Below are 8,653 nucleotides of genomic sequence, written 5' to 3'. Positions count from 1 at the left end.
TTCTTTCTGCTCTTATCCAGAGGCAAGATGTCTGGCTACCTGGAAGAGCAGTTGTCTGCATTCAGTCTCCACTAACTAACCTCATGCCAGAAGACATTGTAGCGTATTAGGAGCTTAGCTTTTAAAATGCTCAACATGGGTTCATATTTTGCTAGGACCACTTATTTAACTGTGTGACCTAGTACAAGTCACTTAGATTCTGCAAGTCTGATTATTTTCTTAAATTGGAGATAATCACAACTTCTCAGGGCTGTGTGAGGAGTACTTAATTAGTTCAATGCCTGGCATATAGTGAGTGTGCATTAAATGTAACCTGTTGCTTACTCCTTGAACCTCTGTGGTCAGGCTGCCCCTCTTCCACTGTTGATACTACTCCCACCAAAGTCTCCAGTGACTTGTTAAAAGTGATGAAAAATTTTCCATTTTTTAAGATAATATTTGATCTGTTTAAAATGTTCCACATAATTGACCCCTCCCTCTTAATTTAAACCCAATCTCCAAACTAGGGTACATAGGATGATTCACTAAAGTGATAGAAGAAAACATTGCAACTTCTATTGTTTATAAAATACATCATATTTCTTTCTATGCACCATATGCATGCAAAGAAAACTGCCAGTTAAATATGACACAGCTTTCTTGTCATTTACACATTCAGTTAATATCTATTACACGAACACTTTTACATTTACTTAAATATTTATTTAAACTTATAAATAATGGCAACATGATTGGTTATGACTAAGTTCATGTATTTGTGGACAGTGATGTCATTTCAACTCTGATCAACAGACATTAAAATGGGGGAAAATATGCATTTTATATGATATACACATGCATATATATATATTTACACATATATAATGGAGTATTAGCCATAAAAAAGAATGAAATCTTGCCATTTACAACAACATGGATGGAGCTAAAGAATATAATCTAAGCTAAATAAGTCAGTCAGAGAAAGATAAATACCATATGATTTCACTCACATGTGGAATTTAGGAAACTAAACAAATGAGCAAAGGGGGAAAAGAGAGAGAGAGAGAGAAATCATAAAATAGACTCTTAATTATCAAAAACAAACTGATGGTTACCAGAGGGGGGTGGGTGGGGAGGATGGATTAAATAGGTGATGGGGATTAAGGAGTGTGTTTGTCATGATGAGCACCAGATAATGTATGGAATTGTTGAATCACTACATTGCACACCTAAAACTAATATAACACTGTATGTTAACTAATTAGAATTAAATAAAAACTTAAAAAGTCAAAAATAAAATAAAATGTCAATATTATGTTAATAATTGTAGAAACTAGATGATTGATATGTGAAGGTTCATTATCCTATTCTTTTGGGTATGTTCAAAATTTTCCATGATAAAAAGATTTTTAAGAATCAAAACTGGCTGGCTCAGTCAGTAGATCATGCAAACATTACATGGTCTCATTCATTTGGAGAATATAAAAAATAGTGAAAGGGAATAAAGGGGGAAGGAGGGAAAATGAGTGGGAAATATCAGAGAGGGAGACAGAACATGAGAGACTCCTAACTCTGGGAAACGAACAAGGGGTGGTGGAAAGGGAGGTGGGGGGGTGACTGGGTGACGGGCACGAGGGGGGCACTTGATGGGATGAGCACTGGGTGTTGTGCTATATGTTGGCAAATTGAACTCCAATAAAAAAAATAAATAAAAAATAAATAATAAAAAAATTAAAAAAATAAAGATCATGCAACTCTTGATTCAGGGGTTGTGAGTTTGAGCCCCACATTGAGTATAGAGATAACTTAAAAATTAATAACTCTTTTCTTAGGCCAGTGGCACAGGCAGGATGGGCAAGTGTTGCAGTCTGTGTACTGCCAGGAAGCTCCACAGCCATGGATCAGATTAGAAGTAGCATGACGAACAGTGCAAGAAAGCCCATTTGGGCACAGCTGTGAAGGTCAACCCTTTTGGAGGTGCTTCCCATACAAAGGGAATTGTGCTGGAAAAAGTAGTAGTTGAAGCCAAACAGCCAAATTCTGCCATTAGGAAGGTGTCAGGGTCCAGCTGATCAAGAATGGCAAAAAGAATCACAGGCTTTCTACCCAATAATGGTTGTTTGAATTCTATTGAGGAAAATTATGAGATTCTGGTTGCTGTATTTGGTCACAAAGATCATGCTGTTGGTGACATTCCTGGAGTTCACTTTAAGATTGTCAAAGTAGCCAGTGTCTCTCTTTTGGCCTTGTACAAAGGCAGAAAGGAAAGATCAAGATCATAAGTTTTGATGGTGAAAACATGACAATAATAAATTTTCATATGCCCCAAAACCAATAATAATAATAATAAAACAAAAGGCATCTTTTAAAAAGTCAAAAGAAAATATGTGTCTTTGGAATGCCTGGATAGCTCAGTTTGTTAAGGGTCCAACTCTTTGTTTCAGCTTTAGGTCATGATCTCAGGGTCTATTAATATATATTACATAGATTAAAATATTATATATATACAATCCATAAGTAAATATACATGGGGATTGTTCAAAAAATTACTGACTGAATACATAATTTAAAAGGTTTGGAAACCGCTGATTTAAACCATGTCTTGATAAGTAATATTCTTTCATTGTTTCCCTCTTCCACCTCTTCTTCTTGACAATCTTCATGCCTCCATCTCTCCTCTTCCCGTCCTTTACCTTCCATGTTAGTATCCGTAGAATTCTTCATTGTTCACCATTCCTATAACTTTACTCCCTGTACACTGATAACTCTCAAACCTCTGTCACCTAAACAGTTTCCTCCTGAGCTCCAGACTAAAGGGATTAGTAAATTTCTCCACATCCATGCTATGGATATCTCAAATCCATCAAATCTAAAACAGAGTTTGTCTTCCCCTTAAATCTTCCCCCTCCTCCTCTCTTCCTTATCACAGCAAATGGCACCATCATTTGCCAGTCACCCACTTCAGAACCCTGATTTATTCTTTCAACTCCTGCTTTCTACTTCCAAATAGCTCTAAAATATGTCACCTGCTCTCTTTCTCCAATTTAGGTGATGGCTGCAACAGAAAATATGTTACATTAAAAGCCAATAGTTCCATCTAACAATGTAAAATTAAAATGAAAAAATAATTTGCATCATTAGTTTATCATGCTAGAGTTACTGAGATCATCAGAATGGCCCAAAACAAAGACATCTGCTGTTAGAGGGTATTTGCCAGGACTCAACACAATATTGTTTTAAGCCAACAATTAACTGGGATGTGAAACCTGATTTTTTTTTATCCCATAATTTGGTATCTAGTGACTTAAGTATCTGGCTGTTAGAGAAAATCCCATTACCATTTGGCAAACAATCTCTGACTGGATTGATTAGCCATGAAATGAATGCAAGTGATTTGCACAGCTTAAATATGCACTTAATAGTTTAAATATGAGATGACATTGACAGCTTTCCAAATAGTACTAATATTCTATTAGAGCAATTCACTAATGTATATCAATATAATCCTTACATATTACCATTATTATTACATTTTTTCTTTATACTTTCAGAATTTCCCATTTTTACCTTGACTATATCCCTAATTTCTTCATTCTGAGACTTTTCGGGGTTGAGGAGCTGCAGCAAACACAAGTTAAGCCATAATAATCATTGCCACTTTATTGCTGACCTTATTATCCTCTTCTACTATTTACAATTTAAATGGAGACGAGTTTGGATGGAAACTACAAAACCCTATGCTGCGGTACATAATTTGAAGAGAAATGCAAAGAATCTGAATTGTACATGGATTGACAGGCATTAAAATGAGAAGTTTCTTCAGAATAATTGGGAGGGCCTAACGATGCCATAAATAACAGTGATATATCTAACCCTTTCAATAGCAGCTTATTATATTCTGTCTCCCTGTATGAGCTGCTTTATCTCTTATCTTCGCTCTGTTCCCATCATTACTGTCCTTGTTAACACCCTCCTGTTTCTTGCTTGGACTTTCCTAACAGCTCGTCCAGTCTTACCAACTTGGCGTTTGTCCACAGCTGCCAGACTCATCTTGTCATTTTTCCAAAATGTAAATCTGATTATATCTTTTTGATGTTTTTGTTTTGGATCAAACCCTTTCAGTCGTCTGCATTGTGGAGAGGATAAAATCCAAGTTCCTCAATGTTACGCCCAGAACCTTTTTTGCCATAGCTCTACCTTACCATCTAGTATCACCTTTGACTGCTTCCTTTGGGGCAGACAGACCTTGCCCCATTCCTGGGTATGCACTCCAGGTCCCAAACGTAATGTACTGTGTCTCTCCACTAGAAGGGCCTCCTACCCCACTCTCATTTGACAGCCTCTATCAGTGCCCAGTAGCAAATGTTACCCCATGGCCTCCTAACTCTGGAAAATCTTCATTACCTACTCATGCAAAATTAACTGCTCACTCTTTTAAGCTAGTATCCTGGCATTAGCATGTCTCTGTCTTGCACTAAATCCTACCAAATCATAAATGCTTCTTTACATGTCTCATCTTTCCATTAGGCTTGGAGTTCCTTAAAGAGAAGGACCATATCTTGTCCATGTTTTATATCTCCAATAGTGAATTTAGTACCTAACAATTTTAATAATAAATTTCAGTTATTGCACACTAGAACTTTTCCAGGTGCTATTCTAAATGCTTCCCTCATTTAATTCTCACTGTACCTTCATGAAGTAGGTACTATTACTAGCCCCATAAGAAAAGTAAGGCAAAAGTAGGTGTTTAATAAATGTCAATTAATGAATATTATTGCTTTTTTAAAAAAAATTAATGTAGTCATGTCATCATTACTCCTAATACTTTCCAGACATTGTTACAACTGCAAGATGATGCCTTGGTAGAGGTAAAGTATATGCAATGGCATGAGTACAGCTATTCGGTTTGGGAAGACATAGATTACCTGCCATTCTGAATTCCACTCTATGTATACAGGCCTTCAAGATTAACTGCTTTGTTTTAGTTATTTTTATTTTCACATGTTATACTGGCTTTTTAAATAATTTTCCCCTTCCTGATCTCATTTATACCTAATCATTATCTACAGAAACAGTTAGTACTATTATTACTTACACGTTTCCTTAAACTGCCAGATACAGAAATTAAGTTGCCAAGCCGGAGGGGAAAATGCCCACCTCAATACCACTAAGTGGGTAGTTCTTGTGCTAATTTAATATTTATCTTGTTTAAGTTTTTTCTTCAGCAAGTCACATTAGTAAGACAGATTTAAGATTTATCCTAGATTGTGAGAGATAGTTGTTCTGTGGAACTACAGTTTTGCAATTCTTTAGCATATGAATGTAGATAGATTATTAAATGATATGGGTTTTTTCCAGAAAACATTTTTATTTTAACGACTCCAATATGCTGAGCTCAAATGTATAAAAAATGGGGGAATTTGGGACTGGGTGTAAGGTGAGAGGCAAAGGTATTTCTAGTCCAAGGACTGATGCCAAATCACAGTTTATAAAAACTACCTGCTGCCCATCATGATGCCAATGAGGTAGAGAAGTATTATAACCACGTCTTTAATTTCTAGACTAATTCATCAGAGATATCCATAACTCATATTGAAAATCACAAAAGGATGAGTTCAATAATAATCTAGTTAATCGTCCCAAGTGGAATCCACACCTCACCCAACAAGGACAAGTGAGGAAAAGAGATAAAAGAGGAAGCAGAATAATAAGGTAGCTGAAACCAAGAATCTGGCCATCTGCTTCTTCAGAGGGAGTCATGTCTTTACCCTTATTTTACATTTAAGGTATTCCGCCATTAAAAACAAAAAAAAAGCAATGATAGAATAAGGAAACACCTACTTCCCCAGGAAAATGAGAGTACAGCTGAAGTAAACCAGAGGACAGGCCCACCCACAAAAAGTGTGATTTCTGTAAACTTTTGCTTCTATTCTTTTCAACTCTCCTGCTTCTTGCTCCTGGATCCTGCTGCCTGTTGAATTTTTGCTAACTCTGTATATCTCATATCCAGATCTTTCAGAGAGAGGCTCTAATTAGCTCCACAAATCATAATAGTCCCTGTTGAGCAACCTCTCACACCAGGCCTGTAGGGCCATTGGCAGTGCTCTGTACAGATCCTGTCTGATGGCTGTGCTATGTTAGTGTACTTCAGTCCTGGAGTGCTTTCAATCTCAACAACCAACACTTCCATCTCACTGTCAAAGGGCTGCCCTCAGGTTGCAGGAAAACAGTTTTTTCCACATGCATAGAGAGCAGACAGTGCCTGGAAATTCATAATCATAGGCTCAGTCCTTAATCAATGATTGATGAGTAAGGAAATATAAATACCCCACCTCCCTCACCCCATAGACAAATACCCCAATCCCATAGACAATGGGATTGTCTATGATGTGACCACTTCTCTCCAATCTTCTCTGCAGAATTGTAACAGTTATCTTCTGTGGGATTTTGCTGGACATTCCATCCTTGTCTGTCTTTCTTCATACAAATCATCCCAGAACATGCTTCTGGAGAACTCAACTCAGAAAAGGCCATTGTCATATCCTGCTAAGTCACTTAGAGATTGATTGTCTTTGAGGCAGGAGCTTATCTTTGATCTAATCGGCTATGATCAGAGTTACAGGATCATAACCTGTGCATACCCTTTAACAGGGGCTTTGGCCATGGGCCATGGCCTCTCTGAGTGTGAGAAGTAGAAGCGCAGGCCAGAATACACTCACATTCATCTGGGTAATGTCTCCTGGGCATAAATATGGTAAGGCAATAACAAGTGAAGGCAACAATTACAAACTGTTTATGTCGAATTGAAGAACTTAAAGTGCTCTATATACCTAATGTGGAAATGATGATATGCCATTTGCAATCATAAAGCAGCATGTTAAAATACAAAAAGCAAAGATATAAGAAACAAACCCGGGAATACAGTATGAATAGGGAAAATACACCTGCAGATATACATGCATGCACACAAACACACACACCCACATACACACACGCAGGCTCCAGAAATCAACTCTTTCCACTAAGAGCAATGTGGAGTTGAACCACATTTAAAAACCTTAACAGTACTTCCTTAGTTTTCTATTAACTCACAGGGGAAGTCTGACCACCCATGGGGCAGAGACCGATTACAGTTATTTACAAGGTAGGGAGGATACACCTTTATTTATGGTTGTATCCTGTTTTTTAATTTTTGAATTGTTAGGTGTCTATCTTTCATTCTGCAAATTGCATACAGCAACCTGGTAGGTAATTTACACACTAAATTACTTTACTGTAAGAATAGTAAAACACTAAAAATCCCTTTAACTCAATAACCACTTACACACAGGCATCACGATATAACAGTAGCACTATAAAACAGCAATACAATGAATGAAGTCACAAAACATACAAAGCACCTTTGAAGATAGTGGAAATAGAAATAGTCATAATTATCTTACCCAAACTTTTTTGTGGTGATGTCGCAAAACACAGTGGTCCACGCTCTACCCACAAAAGGGAGGAGGAAAACACCCAGTGTTCTTTACTAAACAAATGAAGGTTTTAGTTTTTATTTTTTAGTTTTTTGAATTATCATCTATTGTTGCCTGACAAGATTCTTTTCTTTGCATTGAAATTAATTGTACCAGAGAGTAAGGAATAAAAACCATTAAGACTTGGTGCCAACTCTAGTGGGGATGATGAGTATGCACATAATTATAATACAAAGGAAAACCTATCAAGCATTCTCATTCTAGCTAATGGAATCAGGATTGGCTTCAAGGAAAAGCCTATTTGAACTATATTTCAGAGAACAATAGGATTTCCAAAAGAAGAGGCAAGGAACAGGAAGCTCCAAAACCTTATTCCTATGATTACTGTTTTTTACTGTCACAGGTTAAAGTAACTCCTGCAAATCTCAGCTTCTTTCTCTTTCAGAGCCTCCCACTGATCTGCCTTTAGGAAGAAGCAGAAAGCCCAACTGGGTCTTTTTCTTACCAAACAACTTTAGAAAATAGTACAGCATTATCTGTTAAAATCTAATATATGCATACCCTGTGACCAAGCAATTCTACTCCTTAGAATATACTCAAAACAAATGCTTGCATTTGTACATCAGAATCTTTGTACAATGATCAAAGTGCCTTATTTGTATTTGTCAAAAATTGGAATTATCAAATGCATAAACAAATTGCAGTATGTTCATACTATGAGATATATACAGCAACGAAAATGAAAAAACACAGCTACACACAACAATATGAATAGAACTTACAAGTATAGTATTGAGCAAAGAAATCAGATACAAAAGAATACACAGAGCATGAATCCACCTATATGTAGTTCAAAAACAGGCAACCCTAAGAGGTCTATTTGTAAAAGATCCAACCATAACATAAAGCAAAGACATAACCATAAAAGTGCAAATAGTGGCTGCCTCTAGAGAGGATGAAGGGATGTGTGACAAAAAAGGAACACAGACAATGCCTGTGGAAATGTTATATATTTTTTGCCTACGTGGTGGTTTCATAGATATTCACTTTATAATTTATTATACTACACATTTATGCTTTACACATTTTTCGTATGTATTTCAAAATAAAAAAATAAAAGGGAATCTCTACCATCAACAATAAATATTCCTAGAGAAAAGACATACATATGTGGGAATATTATTGAAACAATATGGGAT

General features: G+C 36.4%; 1 pseudogene; it reads left to right on the top strand.

Moving 5' to 3' along the window:
• Positions 1-1,829: 1,829 nt before the first annotated feature.
• On the top strand, positions 1,830-2,261 carry LOC112916534 (small ribosomal subunit protein uS12-like; annotated as a pseudogene).
• Positions 2,262-8,653: the final 6,392 nt, after the last annotated feature.

The sequence above is a fragment of the Vulpes vulpes genome, chromosome 3, assembly GCF_048418805.1.
Source record: "Vulpes vulpes isolate BD-2025 chromosome 3, VulVul3, whole genome shotgun sequence".
NCBI classification, from domain to species: domain Eukaryota; kingdom Metazoa; phylum Chordata; class Mammalia; order Carnivora; family Canidae; genus Vulpes; species Vulpes vulpes.
The sequence above is the reverse complement of the archived record's forward strand: the minus strand, read 5'-3'. Positions and strand labels throughout refer to the sequence as shown.